General features: G+C 42.7%; 1 protein-coding gene across 6 annotated transcripts in view; it reads right to left on the bottom strand.

Annotated features, from left to right (window-relative positions):
- The window catches only part of LOC139750214 (adenylate cyclase type 1-like), an 836,862-nt gene extending 825,603 nt beyond the window's left edge, over positions 1-11,259 (bottom strand). For all 6 annotated transcript variants that reach the window (XM_071664687.1, XM_071664693.1, XM_071664690.1 and 3 more), the window contains exon 1: positions 11,113-11,259. The gene's annotated coding sequence lies outside the window, so the exon portion shown is untranslated. The remainder of the gene's footprint in view (positions 1-11,112) is intronic.
- Positions 11,260-16,967: the final 5,708 nt, after the last annotated feature.

Genomic DNA, 16,967 nt, shown 5'->3' with positions numbered 1-16,967 from the left:
GTCTCGGCTAAGCCCGACACAACGGCTGCTGCTGCTGAAGTTACTACATCTGACCCCGCGTCCCTTCGTAGAGGTCAGTCAAGTCTGCTCCGGGACACTACGCCAGTTGCCACTCTGAGAACGAGTTCATTTGGCGAGTGATAATCTAACAAAATTTGACGAGTGATAATCTAACAAAATTTGGCGAGTGATAATTTAAACAAAATTCTCTGTCGTTCGAAATTAAAAGTCTGACATCATTTCTATCTAATGTTCAAATTTATTTAAAGTACGTGAAAAATACTTAAAAATTAAAGAAGTATTCTAGAAGACAAACTCTCAACGACATTTGAGCTGAAAACCTATGTCTCGTAATCAACAGCCTCATCCTCGGGGTTTATGAGTCGTGGAATCATTCAGTAATGAATAAAAACCTCACCAAACGTGGGCGAGGAGGAACGTGAGAATCAGGCCAAGCCAAGGCCGACCAGCCCACAACCATCATCCGCCCTCAAGACAGAGACAGCTCGAGAGAGAGAGAGAGAGAGAGAGAGAGAGAGAGAGAGAGAGAGAGAGAGAGAGAGAGAGAGAGATAATACAGCTGCTAATGTAATCTTTCATGTGGCTCCAAGTCAAACTTACAAGTAAGTGATCGTGCGTTTAAATCTGCAACCGTCCTGCAACGTAAGCTTCTCACACCATACATGAACGGTCTCCTACTACACATATATGTGCTGCCCGTCTGTTCTACATTCTGCATCTCGGAGCTGCATGGAGCAATAAATAATCGGTATTAAACACATATTGTGGAAGAGTATCAAAAAAAAAAAAAAACACGAGAACATTTAAACCAATTAGTCAAAGAGGGGAAAGAATCACTTTGCAAACATTAGAATGGTCTGTTTCTAATTCATGTTTCTGACGCACCCAAACTAACCCCGTTTTATTCATATATATATATATATATACGTGTGGGAGGCAAGTTGTTAGAAGCAGTGAAAAGTTTTTATCGAGGATGTAAGGCATGTGTACGTGTAGGAAGAGAGGAAAGTGATTGGTTCTCAGTGAATGTAGGTTTGCGGCAGGGGTGTGTGATGTCTCCATGGTTGTTTAATTTGTTTATGGATGGGGTTGTAAAGGAGGTAAATGCAAGAGTCCTGGAAAGAGGGGCAAGTATGAAGTCTGTTGGGGATGAGAGAGCTTGGGAAGTGAGTCAATTGTTGTTCGCTGATGATACAGCGCTGGTGGCTGATTCATGTGAGAAACTGCAGAAGCTGGTGACTGAGTTTGGTAAAGTGTGTGGAAGAAGAAAGTTGAGAGTAAATGTGAATAAGAGCAAGGTTATTAGGTACAGTAGGGGTGAGGGTCAAGTCAATTGGGAGGTGAGTTTGAATGGAGAAAAACTGGAGGAAGTGAAGTGTTTTAGATATCTGGGAGTGGATCTGTCAGCGGATGGAACCATGGAAGCGGAAGTGGATCATAGGGTGGGGGAGGGGGCGAAAATTTTGGGAGCCTTGAAAAATGTGTGGAAGTCGAGAACATTATCTCGGAAAGCAAAAATGGGTATGTTTGAGGGAATAGTGGTTCCAACAATGCTGTATGGTTGCGAGGCGTGGGCTATGGATAGAGATGTGCGCAGGAGGATGGATGTGCTGGAAATGAGATGTTTGAGGACAATGTGTGGTGTGAGGTGGTTTGATCGAGTAAGTAACGTAAGGGTAAGAGAGATGTGTGGAAATAAAAAGAGCGTGGTTGAGAGAGCAGAAGAGGGTGTTTTGAAATGGTTTGGGCACATGGAGAGAATGAGTGAGGAGAGATTGACCAAGAGGATATATGTGTCGGAGGTGGAGGGAACGAGGAGAAGAGGGAGACCAAATTGGAGGTGGAAAGATGGAGTGAAAAAGATTTTGTGTGATCGGGGCCTGAACATGCAGGAGGGTGAAAGGAGGGCAAGAAATAGAGTGAATTGGAGTCATGTGGTATACAGGGGTTGACGTGCTGTCAGTGGATTGAAGCAAGGCATGTGAAGCGTCTGGGGTAAACCATGGAAAGCTGTGTAGGTATGTATATTTGCGTGTGTGGACGTGTGTATGTACATGTGTATGGGGGGGGGGGGGTTGGGCCATTTCTTTCGTCTGTTTCCTTGCGCTACCTCGCAAACGCGGGAGACAGCGACAAAGTATAAAAAAAAAAAAAAAAATATATATATATATATATATATATATATATATTATATATATATATATATATATATATATATATATATATATATATATATATATATATATATATGAACACAACTGTAGCGGTAGAGCTGGGAACATTTCATGTCGAGTGGTGAGTACGCTGGGTGGCTCTGCCCAGCCCCGCCTCCTCCCCGGGCAGTGAGTGGGATAGCAAAGCGCCCTGCCCACCACCACCCACAGCCCGGTGGAACCCACTCCCCGCGGCTCAAGGTCTTCCCAACGTTTCAGGTTATTGTTGGGGGCTGGGGGGATAGCGGGGCGGGGCAACTAGAGGAAGCACCCCTGTAGGTTCATTATATATTCTCATCATAACTACAATTAATATCCATATGGTTTGGCAACACACAGGATGACGCACTGAAACGATGACTTGGTAAACATGATACCTAGCCATGATGTAAATAAAACAAGCAGAGGGGCGTAACCCACCCCTCAACTTGAAATCCGAGATACTACTTATCTAAATAGAAACAGTTGCTCGGTCGGATACCCTAACTTACAGCAAAAAAAGGTCTCAAGGGTTACATTTCAGCTCCAGGATCATGTGATCTGAACGTATTGTTGAGAATTCGCTGTTCTTGTACTTATTTTTTCTTAACATTTTGTTTTACTTGTTATTTACGGCACATTCACTATATAGTCAGTTCAAAGATGGAAAACGTACGAGTTCATGTACACTAATTTTCTTTTTGTTCCTCAGAATCGAAACATGCATTCCACTGTAATCATACAACAGCATTACTTACCACCAGCATGGCAAGACTTGCAGTGGTGTTGTGAAATGGTGCAATGAAGAGCAATTGCCTCCAGGGGGGGTGACAAAATGTGTAACCTGTTCGCCCAGAATTTTAGTTCAACCCTCAACCTCCTGGCTCACTTAGAGAGTAAAGGAATATCATTTTTCTGGGGAGGAGCGCCAATGATCCCACCCATGTTGCCACATATCCCCTACTACAAGCGTCACATATATTGAGATGAGTGTATGTGGTATGAGGATTAACACATGACGAAGGTGTTTTAAAGAATTTACCAGTGGTGGCTATACCATGAAGTAGACGGATTAAATGACCTTGGCAGCTGACAGGCCTCAAGACCAAACAGCCAGCCAGCCAACCAACCGTCCCTCACTACGTTAAGAGTTGAAAAGAAACTCGCCGGTCGGCCGCCCTCAAGATCCTTTGTGACATCTTTAATCCTACTGCGCTATCGCTCACAGGATGAGCAACGGAGTGCACAATAAATCTGCCTGGGTCACAAATCAATCCAATCAGGCCAGTGAAAAGGACGTGTCAACACTTTCCTCGTTTGTTTTTTTTTTTCTGCCAACCGTCTGTTGAGAATTACATGTAAACTTAAATATTGTTGGAATACCAGAGCAAATTATTTATGATGAAGGACAGATCTAAGCCATTCAAGGACACCACTTCTGTACAGACTACATTCAACTTGGCTTACCAATGTTGATGATAGCTCCATCAGGTATCATAACTCATTTTACACTGGGAATATAATCACTCGTGTAGGTCGACTATTGGGAGCCATTCTCTCTCGCTGTGTGTGCGGGAAAGGGATAAAATCGACTTAGGAATCCATTGAGGTAAAACCTTAGATATTTACAACATTCAAGATATTTACAACATTTATCACAACACATTATCTTTTTATCGATATCATAGCTTTACTCATTTATCACCCTATCATCATCTTTTATATCACAGTTACTTAATATCCTCGTGAAAATGTAAGACCCAAAACACCATCAAAATTCGACACACTCATACTTCGAGTGTTTGTGCCAGTGTTCCCCAGCAAATTTATGTGCACCTCATACTCATCCTGTGAGCGGTAGGGCAAGAGGATTACAGGGGGGTCACAAAGGGTCTTACTCAGACCTCAGTGGGTTGATATTACACAAGATGTTACAATTCGTATTTCAGTACATACGTTACATAGTTTCATATGGTAAGTTTTACTGACTAGATGCAAAATATGGAAACAAACTTAAAATTTCAGTTATCAACAATAAGGTATTGACATTTTTTGCAGGGTTTGTTTACATCTACCTCTAAAAGGCTCTTATTTCTTCACACTCTAAGACATAAGTATTCTAGTTTGTGTCAAATCTTTGACCACAAACTTAACAATTCACACGATTAACATCTCCAGTTAAGCCAAAGCGCCAATAGTACTTACAGCCAAGCCTTAGAATGGCAGCTACATCATCTTGTAATAAGTTCTTATTACTTCCTCCATATGCATGTTTTACTTTACACAATTCACTGTGTTGAAAAATGTTTTTATTTGTGCTTACCTCAACTCGTCCTGCTTCAGAGGTGTCAGTTAGTTCCTTTCTAATCAATTTTGAGGCTTCTAATTGACAAGCCAATGTTGTTTTCAACATAACCTTTACTTTTCAACATTACTAAGTGCAAGTTTGGTTAAAACATCAGCTTTGTCATGCTCACGAAGGCCTATAGGAGAGGGAATCCATAACAATTTGATTTGAATTCCTTGAGAAATAATGTCTGAGTATTTGTGTCTGGCTTCAGAGACCAGCATGTTACATTCTGATCTTAGGGTGTTAAAGGCAAGTAATGAAGATAAAGAATCAGGGGTAATTAAACTGTCCGTGGCAGCGATTTCTACCCGCTCAAGAGCGATAAGTATGGCGGACAATTCAGTTTGTAGAGTTGAACGCTCAGTTGTTTATTTTAACATTTTTCTCTAATTTATTATCACTGGGCGGGATCACAATGGCAGCACTGCCTACCTCCCCAGTGGCAGAGTCGCGAGAACCTTCAGTATAGATGCACTGGGCTATGTTACTGTCACTGGAGTTTCTGTGTATGTTCAAGAGCATTGGTTTAGCCAAGTGTTGAAAGTGAAGAATATAAGTAATTAATTTCTTCAGTGGATAAGTGGGTGTAGTGACGTCAAAGGGAGTTATCTACCAGGGAGGCAAGAAATGCTGCTGCTTAATCTTATACAAATTATGTACAACAAACATAGTCATGTAGTTGGTTATTATTTGAATCCATTTAGATTCACTTGAGCCATGGCATATATGGTTTAGCATAAGACTGACTTCAAGTATTCTGTCTTCAACGCTGGTAATACCACGTTCTTTCTACATGTTGAGGCTTCATTTTGCATTTCTTCAAGTCTGTTTATACCACTGCTGTTGTGGAGGACCACAACTGGTGCGTGGTAATCTATTAAGAGACCCAATATATAACAAATGTACATCATATTAACAATTGTGATACTTGCACCATAAAAAGGATTGTACCCTGCAATTGCTCTGAGTCTATCTGTGTATTGTCAATTTAGTTTCTGCACACTAGCTGCAGCACATGGTACTGAGACACCAAGGTAATCTAGAGGAGGTGACACAGTCAATCGGGTTTCCACCAACTGTCAACTTACACATGGTCCGCTCCTGCCGTTACCAATTCGCTACTTGAAGACCTTACCAGAGAGGGTTCTTACAATCCAATCTTGGACTCGTTGAACAATGGGGTGTGTGATATGGCTTGGTGTGCACTCTGGGAATCGAAAGAGACTGTTTCTTTCTAAGGTAAACTGTTCAATTCAGTGCAGCCAGAACACCATACAGTAAATAAGAAAGATTCTTCTGGTTCTTTTTTTTTTTAACGCGAGATTCTGCTTCAGTAACTACAGCAAAGCCTACTACATCTTCCTCACGATTTAAGCCATCAGTAAATATTTTTCTTTTAGCACGATTACTTCCATGCTGAGGGAATTCCCTTTTCTTATCACAGAAGCCATGTTGCTTTATACATCGCTTTCATCCAGTCCTCTAATAGGCTTTCATGAGAACTTTACCGGGTGGATATCCAGCAAAATCTACCTCCTGATTTGAATATATGTCCTAGACACTCTCATTAATGTCATTTCTTATTATTACATTAAGATGTAGAGATCTCTGGATGTTGATCCCAACCCGAGTTCCCTCCACAGCAAAATTTCAGAGAAAAGAGGACAAAGGACTGATCCTTAAGGAAGGCCACTACTGACATATCCCTCATCATATACTTTGTCTTAATCATCAGCTTTCTGTCCACCAGTCCAATTACATTTCCATTTATTCTACCAGTCTTTCACGAGGACCGTCACAAGGTATGCTAAAACTGAGGAAAGTAATATTCACACACAGGAAAGGAGGGCAAGGAATAGAGTGAATTGGAGCGATGTGGTATACAGGGGTTGACGTGCTGTCAGTGGATTGAATCAGGGCATGTGAGGCGTCTGGGGTAAACCATGGAAAGCTGTGTAGGTATGTATGTTTGCGTGTGTGGACGTGTGTATGTACAAGTGTATGGGGGGTTGGGCCATTTCTTTTGTCTGTTTCCTTGCGCTACCTCGCAAACGCGGGAGACAGCGACAAAGTATAAAAAAAAAAAAAAAAAAAATATATATATATATATATATATATATATATATATATATATATATATATATATATATATATATATATATATATTCACTGCCTCAAACGCAGATTAGTTTAACACGACTGCCCTTTGGCGAGGCCATGCTGACTCATTAATTAAACTGTGTTCAGCCTCTTAACATGTATCTTCTCAGGGCCTGGATGTCTTCTTTTGCTTAAGGTCATTTTCATCGCTAAAGTTCACACACATTCGTCAACTCTTTGTACATCCCGGGCCTCTGCTGTACTTACCTCGTAAAAGCAAACAGGAAATAATTCTTTGAAATGTTATTCACACCCTCTCCGTTGTCTGTGAGCCGTCCTGCTTCTGTTTTCAAAGCGCCAAGTTTTCTCGCCAACCCCAACGTTTGATACACATGATAAAAATCTTTCACGATGAAACTTCAACTGTCAATTTTACGATCCCTTTTGGTCCCAATTACCTTATTTATATCATTTTATAACTTGCTCTTCTCATCTTCCTTGATATTTTTCTTCACCCGACAAAATACATTTCAATGAGGTTTTCAACCACAGTCATAATAATAGCATACCTTGGCGTAATCGTAAGGTCTTCTACTCCCACAGACCAGGCAGAGCCCAGGCTGGTTCACTCGTCGACCAAGCTGCTGGATGCCGAGACCGGCCCCGCTGGCCCACGTAACCTTCCGAGCCTAATTAAGAATGACTTTGAATGTCATTATCTGTCCCAAAACGAAGGCTAGCCCAGCCAGACTCGCGTTCCCCTCCCTGGTTCCGTTCGGACACTCAGCATTCCTCAGGTGATGTCTTAATCTATTATAATTAACTGTGATGAAGCCAGGAATCCTCCCGATGATCTCGCCTTTGTTTCACTTATAACTTGATCAAGATTATCATTTTCCAACGTACGTCTTTTTTTTTTAATTGCTTTACGAAGCAACCTCTATTTCTTTTTGTTAGCCGAGACGGCACGAGCAGCTGAGGCCCTAATCAAGGAGTAGAGTGAACTGGAACGATGTGGTACACCGGGGTCGACGTGCTGTCAATGGATTGAACCAGGGCATGTGAAGCGTCTGGGGTAAACCATGGAAAGTTTTGCGAGGTCTGGATGTGGGAAGGGAGCTGTGGTTTCGGTGCATTATACATGACAGCTAGAGACTGAGTGTGAACGAATGTTGCCTTTTGTCTTTAAAAGCGCTACCTGGCGGAGGGATGCTATTTCATGTGTGGCAGGGTGGCGACGGAAATGAATAAAGGCAGCAAGTATGAGTATGTACATGTGTATATATGTATATGTCTGTGTATGTATGTATACGCTGAAATGTATAGGTTTGTATATGAGCGTGTGTGGGCGTGTATGTACAAACATGTGTATAAAGGTGAGCTGGGCCATTCTTTCGTCTGTTTCCTTGCGCTACCTAGCCAAAGCGAGAGACAGCGACAAAGTATATATATATATATATATATATATATATATATATATATATATATATATATATATATATATATATATAAGCATATCGACCAACCCCTTGGGATGGCTGAACAGCTGGGTTGACTGAGAACCCACTGCCGCAACCAGGATTCGAACCTACGCGCTCGACCATGGGAGGCCAGTGAATGCGTCACGGTCAGGAACATTACACCAAGGGAGAGACCAAGCTCAGATTGCCCTGCCTGGGTCTCCAGGTCTACCTTACTAAAACTGAAGTCAGCAATACACGAGCTACTAAGCCTTCGGGACACTGTCTACATTTCAGGGTACATGTTTTTCTCCTTAACAAAATAGTCATCCTAACCTTCATTTATCTCAGTCGAAGTACAATCAGTTCTGATAACCATTTTTAAGGTAACTATATACCGCACGTCTCAAAAAATACTAATATTCCTCCTTTTTAATCAATGTCACTATGAACTGATTCATAACCCTTTACCTAATATCTTTAATAACATCGGCTAGTATGCATTAATTCAAAGAATCTTATCTAAAACTAAGCACCCAAATTTACAAAATTCACTTCAATCCAAATTTCTGAACAGGATATATTACGGTAACAGTTTCTGAACCAAGAAACGACCATGGGTCATCCATCTTATTTCTTACAATGGTGTTATTTGTATAGTATAATTCAAGGCTATTTATGCCCACAACCTTTACTGCCTGGGTTTGTTTCCTTACCCGATCTATGCCTACCCTACAACTTTCATTATGAATCCTCTGACATGTTCTCCTAGTCTCGTGCAGTTCTACAATACTGCTGTACTATGAAGCAGTCGAGAAAGCTTCCATAGAGATATAAAAGCATGTACGGACGACATTTGCAATTTACTATAAATCTAGTTCCCATGTCTTATAAAAGATAAAAATAAATCAGGAATTGTAACGAGGAGCGACCCATTTAGTACAAACTCTTGAGGGAAATCAAAGAACAAGGCAGATGATAATGCCAAGAGATGTTCAAGATAATAAAACAGTTAAGATTAACGCATCAAATTTTCTTTAAGCAGTAATTCCCAACAATAACGTTCAAATCCTCATCTGAACAGGAAAATGAACTTACAAAAACTTGGCTTACAGAACAACTAATAAATGGAAGAGCCTGCCTGAGGCAGCAGCAAGTTCCAATTCTATTATGATGTTTAAAGTTAAGATAAATACAGAGCAAAGGTGAAGTTAGTGGACACCATGATCCATTCAGATCATCTGTGTAACTCCTGGCTTATTACTGGTTTGGACATTCTACGTCGCAATACCTTTCTCTGTATGATGTTGCGATTCGTGTACTGCACTAAATTCGAGAATTACAACAGAGTTAATCTGACTCACTTCCATGATGGTCTTCCAGGCTTCCTTCCAAAGCTTACGCCGGCACCCATTTCTCGACCAATCTCAAGGAGAGACGATGAATAGCTGGGTTGGATGAGAGCCGGCTACCCTATCCGAAATCCGAACCCGGGCCAGTTAATCATATTGATGGATCGCAACGCTGAACAACTGCATTATGGAAGCTCGTTAAAGAAATCCATTTCAGATTCACAGCTCGATGTGCAGAGGCGTTATTCCTGTTTCAAAAGTTTAATGAGGTTCCTTTATCAATCATTACGTGAATACTTAAATGGAGGCGATGGATACTGTTTCGTGCGTTATACAAGAGAAAGATGAATACAGTAATCGAAATGTGCTTCCAAGAACAAACTTAACATGGCCTATCTTAATACGTCTACAGAGGAAAATTCCGATCGCCCTTAACCGTTTAAATGGAATGGGCAACTAAGGGAGAGAGAGAGAGAGAGAGAGAGAGAGAGAGAGAGAGAGAGAGAGAGAGAGAGAGAGAGAGAATTTGACCGCACGGCGTCACTACGCCTGTCTTAAGACTACGTACACTCGCTTCAGTCTAGAACCAGTAATGTCAGAAAGCCCCACCGCTCGTATGTTTAATATATATTCCTCCCCGTACAGCAACGCGCGGATAAAAGTTAATCCTTCTCAGTAACGTCAAAGATCCTCATCATTCTCTACATCGTAACTAAGGTCTTACCACCATCGTTTCAGTGCATGGAACGTAAAATAACGCGCGCGTTTTTTTCCTTTAAGTGTCCAGTCTACACACTCACCTCAGATGACAACACTAACCCTTCCATTCGAATATCAAAGCAAGTTTCCCTTGATTAAGCTCTTTTCCCTACCATCAATGTCCACCCTAGTTCAGTGATGACAACGTTAAATGCAAACGTAATCAGTCTCTTTGTCAATTTCTGTTCGGAAAAGGGACATAATTCGTAATGATCAAACACCACACTATAAAATATGACTCCCTGCCAGATACCATGGAAAGGGCTATGCCTCAGTCAATTGTTGACAGCAATTCGAATTCATCTGAAATTGCCTACAACCCTGATTCATGCGAACTAATGACTTAATTCACCTTCGCATTTACCATAAGGCGGTCAACTTTAACCAAGCTACCACTCACCACAGCCTTTCCAAAATCTAAAGTCTTCATGTACAAGACACAAAGTGGGTGGTGTGTGTGTAACAAATTACACTAATCACACACAATTAATCTAACTTATTACTTAAAACACTTGAATATAAATATTTAATCATAAAATACCATTTAAAGATACAGAGGACAATCACTGATACGTTTAATTCATGCAAATCAGACAACTGCCACAATAAAACAACTGGAAAGCTTCCCCCTTCATATTCTAGATACAAAAACTACGTTGGGCATCAGGCTTGAGGATAATCATGCACTATGCCCTTCCTAAGGCGTCCGCCACTCCTGTTGCTATGACAGAGAAAGACTTAACTGAGCAGAAACAAGGTTCCTCAGCCGCCCTGCAATGATCCCAACACCATCGGGCACAACAAAGAAATCCACTCTCGGACTCTCCAAATCTCTATACACACTCATAATTCGTAAGCTAAACCATTTGCTACTTTACCTTTAAACAAAAACTCCACTTGGTCGTCTGTGTAATTATCCAAAAAGTAAATATCACACTTCACTTTTGGCAAACTGAGGCAATCCAACCACAGGTGACACGATTTCTTGGCGAGAGCACAACAAGCACACTCTACCACCGCTCACGACACACTGAGGCCGAATGAAAATAGTCAGCCGACCTGCGCGCGGCTTGGTGCTGGGGGGAATAATAGTCACGCCATCATGGAGCAGGCGGCGACGGCTCTTGTGGTACATATATACACATATTCATACATATTGCAGGGATAACACGTAGTCTCTAGGGTTCTCAGAAAGTTAGAATTACCCTTAAACTACTACTCTTCTTCCTTCCATGTCCTTGAGAACTTAAGATCTACAGCAAACAGCACCCTGCAGCAAATCATTCTAACCATCAAATTACCTTACCAGTCTATGGTTGTTTAAATGAAAGAATTCCCTTAGTTCTCCTGTTTGCCTTCTCCTTCATCCTTTGAACGTGGCGCCTGTGCTCCTCCCCACATCCAAGCTGGATAAAGCCTGTGTCGTCAATCTTGTCTGCACCAGAGATATGCTAGAAATTTGAATCATGTCGCTTGGCAAATGCCCTTCTCGGGAAAACATACCTAAGCTCTCTTGAACTCGTCTTGTCTTTACTATCTGATCTCCCTCGTCTCGGAACCAGCTTACGTCACCCTGCGCTGTAGCGCCTCTAACATACCTATATCCATCTTGAGATGAGGTGACCAGGTCAGACCGAACACATGACTTGGCCACCTTACAAATTGCCTCTTTGCTCTTGTAGGTAATATATTCTTCATTCATACCTGACAATTAATTTTTTTCGTCTGACGTCTTTACACGCTACCTTTTTCTTTTTTATGCTGCCTGAGACGGCACGCGCAGCTGAATGCCTTATTGAAGGTTCTCTCTACGATAAATATATCATTCTTTTATATTTGATCGCCATTTTCCGCGTTAGCGTGGTAGCGCTTAGAACAGACGAAGAAAGGCCACATCCGCCCACATCTATTCTCCGCTGTTATGTGTAGTGCACCGAAACCACAGCCACCCTATCCACAATCAGTGCCCCCCCCCCCCTAACAGACCTTTCCATGGCTTACACCAGGACGCTTTACACGCCCTGGTTCAGTCTACTGACAGCACTACGACCCTATTATACCACAACGTTCCAGTTCACCCTCTCCCGTGCACGCCTTTCACCCTCCTGCATATTCAGGACCCGATCGCTCAAAATCTTTTTCACCCCATCTTTCCACCTCCAATTTGGAATCCCCATTCTTGTTCACTCGACTTCTGATACAGAGTGTGGGGTGGTGAGGGGGCAGACGTCATCAGGGCCAGCCCGACATACAACCTTTGTCCCACTGATAAGCCTGACCTCTTTGTCCCCATTCATTTCACTAACATTTGTGTCATTCCAGTAGCCTCTCTTCTGTTGCACATCATCGTACTAATACATCTCCTAACATCTCATTCGTCTCGGAAACTCAACTGTCTAATGATGTTGTTAATAACCTCCTTTCACATCAACTATAATCCTTACTCACCATTACGTATCAGATGAGTCTGCGCTTAGTCCAATACCACCAGCACGCCTGCAGGTCCTTGAATCTCCAGACTCTGACGTCCTTTCGCTTAAGGGTCGTCTCCAACAACCACAATTTTTCCTTTAAAAGGTAACTGTCCAAACCTTATAACTTCCTCTGACTTCCTAAATTCATGCTAATAGGCCGTGACGTCCTTATATCCTAAACCTGAGATCCTCTGCTTTGGGGAGACCTTAACGTCCACCACCATCAGGAATGGTTGAGGTCCTCCCATACAGAACGTATACCACCATCAGGAATGGTTGAGGTCCTCCCATACAGAACGTACACCATCAGTAATGGTTGAGGTCCTCCCATACAGAACGTATACCACCATCAGGAATGGTTGAGGTCCTCCCATACAGAACGTACACCATCAGTAATGGTTGAGGTCCTCCCATACAGAACGTACACCATCAGTAATGGTTGAGGTCCTCCCATACAGAACGTACACCATCAGTAATTGTTGAGGTCCTCCCATACAGAACGTACACCATCAGGAATGGTTGAGGTCCTCCCATACTGAACGTACACCATCTGGAATGGTTGAGGTCCTCCCATACAGAACGTATACCACCATCAGGAATGATTGAGGTCCTCCCATACAGAACGTACACCATCTGGAATGGTTGAGGTCCTCCCATACAGAACGTACACCATCTGGAATGGTTGAGGTCCTCCCATACAGAACGTATACCACCATCAGGAATGATTGAGGTCCTCCCATACAGAACGTACACCATCTGGAATGGTTGAGGTCCTCCCATACTGAACGTACACCATCAGGAATGGTTGAGGTCCTCCCATACAGAACGTACACCATCAGGAATGGTTGAGGTCCTCCCATATACAGAACGTACACCATCAGGAATGGTTGAGGTCCTCCCATATACAGAACGTACACCACCATCAGGAATGGTTGAGGTCCTCCCATACTGAACGTACACCATCAGGAATGGTTGAGGTCCTCCCATATACAGAACGTACACCATCAGGAATGGTTGAGGTCCTCCCATATACAGAACGTACACCATCAGGAATGGTTGAGGTCCTCCCATATACAGAACGTACACCATCAGGAATGGTTGAGGTCCTCCCATACAGAACGTACACCATCAGGAATGGTTGAGGTCCTCCCATACTGAACGTACACCATCAGGAATGGTTGAGGTCCTCCCATACAGAACGTATACCATCAGTAATGGTTGAGGTCCTCCCATATACAGAACGTACACCATCTGGAATGGTTGAGGTCCTCCCATATACAGAACGTACACCACCATCAGGAATGGTTGAGGTCCTCTCATACAGAACGTACACCATCTGGAATGGTTGAGGTCCTCCCATACTGAACGTACACCATCAGGAATGGTTGAGGTCCTCCCATACAGAACGTACACCATCAGGAATGGTTGAGGTCCTCCCATATACAGAACGTACACCATCAGGAATGGTTGAGGTCCTCCCATATACAGAACGTACACCATCAGGAATGGTTGAGGTCCTCCCATATACAGAACGTACACCACCATCAGGAATGGTTGAGGTCCTCTCATACAGATGGATGGTGGAGGGGTTGAGGCCCCTCAAATTCTCCACTCTTGATAACCTTGAGCAAATCATCCTACCTACACTGCGAACCATCACGACGACTCTCCTAACATTTCTAGATCTTCTTTTCACCTCTGACCCTTCGCTCTGTGGCTGTATGATCTCACCTCTCGTTACTTCATCTGCCCACCACTCTTGAACATGTATCGTTATCGACCTCACCTCCTTCTCCTCCAGCTGCCGCATCCAAACGTAAATATTAGCACCTTAATAACGCTGACTAGACCACCTCGCTTAAAAAAAAAAAATGTTTACTTTCCTTAAGTAGGTTACTTCCTCTCCTCTGATGTTTCCGTCTCTGCTGAGTGTGCAGTAATTGCAGCGAGACCTGTTGCATGAATCCCTTTTCCTTTAAGACTACCATTACTTCCTCCAGTCTGTGGTTAAGTCATTCCTGTCCTGAAGCCATTCGGGTAAGGGACCTAACATGTTAAATCTGTAAACGTGCTTCCTACTTCTTTCGATTCGTATTCAGCTTTCATCGCTGTCCAGTGTCATCGCAGACATGTTCTCCGTGAGGTGAAGCGCTCATTTATCCTAAGGTAGTGGGACAATTTCTCTCTCATCTACTGACAGGTCTTTCTGGTCTTTATGCAAAAGTACACCTAACAACTAATGTGGCATTATCTTCTCTTCGCTTTTCCATTCTGACGATGCTGTAGCCTGATCTCCCATCTTGGTTCCCTCTCTCCTCTAAAACCACTTTGGATGGCTCAAGTTTTCCTCATCCCCTGATGTTCTTATTGATCCCATGTCCCTTCTTATGATCTTCATCCGTGCAGTAGCAAATACACCTCTCTGCCTGGACACAGGCAAAACGTATGGACCAGATGGCATCCATCCTCGTGTTTTCAAGGAACTTGTCCCTGTGCTTGCTCGTCTGCTCCGCTTTTGTTTGAAAACCAAAACTTTTTCCTTCTTGTAGACATGCGTTAGTACGACTTACCTCATAAGAAGGGTGATCGTTCTGACCCTATCAATTATCGTCCTGTTGTTGCTTTGACTTATGATCATTCGCCAAGGTCTAAGATCCCTCCTCATCTCCCATTTCCTTAAACATCTTTAATCTCCGAGTCTTCCGTCTTATCACAAGTATGGCCATCGCAAGGCAAGGACCACCGGTGAATATCCTTTCCTTTCTCGCTGGTGTTTGGTCGTCATCTCAGAGGCCTTGGTATAGCAAAAGCTTTTGACAGTTTGGCACCGGGATATCATCATCAATAAGAACTGTTCCTATGGTCTTCCATCCTCATTTTGTTCCCTCATGATTAATTTCCTCTCAGGTAGATCTGTCTGCGTGATGGTTAATAGAACAACCTTTCCCTCTTTCTCTATCAGTACTGGTGTCCCTCGGGGTTCTGTCCCATTTTCTAAATTCCACCTTTTCTGTCAACAACTTCCTGTCCCATTTGTCCTGTGCAGCAGTGTTGGTTCACTTTCCTTCTTCTTTAGATATTACATTATTTCTGCTCCCGAGGGCTGGCTGCTGGTGTGTCCCCCCGCCATTAGGTAGACCACGTATTGCTCGGCAAACTGCTGCATCACATGATCACTGCGCGGCCATGGGCGACATAAGGGCAGCTCGGTGTGATATGTTTGATTCCTTATCCCTGCGCACTTGAGGATCACTTTACCCCTCCTGTGTCTTTCCAGACAACTACGACCTGCATCCTTTTATATGGTTGATCCTCTATTTCCTCCAACGCTCTTAAGAACTCGTCGCTTATATCTGTATCTCTTTAAGTCTTTGAGTGTGACTGAAGCCTCCAACGTGAGATGAAGAACACGTAAGATAAAATTCTAAGACTTTATCTCCAGGTTGGAGTGTCGCAAGTCAGGTACGACAGTTTATATCCCTGTTATTTCCCGGATAAAAGTTTTCCACTCTGTACTAGAGAGGTCAGTCACCTGACACCAATGTCCTCCTTGCGTTACCCACATCTACTCGTAACGATTGGTTCTGTGGCTCGTAAGATGTCTACTTTGTCACACACGATCTCTCTCCTGCAGCAGCTGCTGTGTAACACAGTGAATTCAATCGTCGTATTCTTTCTTTCCATCCGGCGAGGACCCATTTCCGCTTATGTCAGCACTTCTCCATCAAGGTTATCTAATCTCTGATGAAGGAACAACAGCTGATACCCACTTTTATCACTGTGTAATCTCCCGTCATTCATCGGTGATGCACTGACCCAAGACTCTGCAGGAAGAACATTGACAACGTCTTGATCTCCAGAACTTCACCTCTTGGCTAGAATAACAAAAGTCTTTGTCAATTTAGACCATTTTTTCTCCCCTTAAGTCGAATATTCGCCACAATTAGAATATCTTCTTGATTCTGTCTTTAGTCCCGGATGAATAGATGCCACCATCAATGTTATTTCATTAACTCCCCCCAGCTTCTCAAACCCTTAAACCCACCACGCGCACCTGACGCTTCCATTGTCTGGCTTCGTTTAAAAAGTATCCCATTCATAAACTTCAGAGTACAGTATGTACGCAAGGTACTTAGATCTATTCAGATTAAAAATGAAGAAGGATTTTTTTCCTATGTCACTTGTTTCATAGATTTTGATAACGTTCTTTATAAGTCACGTCTTCTTCTGCAGTCACTGTGGTCAGATTTATAGAAGCA

The sequence above is a fragment of the Panulirus ornatus genome, chromosome 9, assembly GCF_036320965.1.
Source record: "Panulirus ornatus isolate Po-2019 chromosome 9, ASM3632096v1, whole genome shotgun sequence".
In the NCBI taxonomy this organism is placed as follows: Eukaryota; Metazoa; Arthropoda; class Malacostraca; order Decapoda; family Palinuridae; genus Panulirus; species Panulirus ornatus.
Note: the sequence above shows the minus strand (reverse complement) of the source record. Positions and strands in the feature narration are given on the sequence as shown.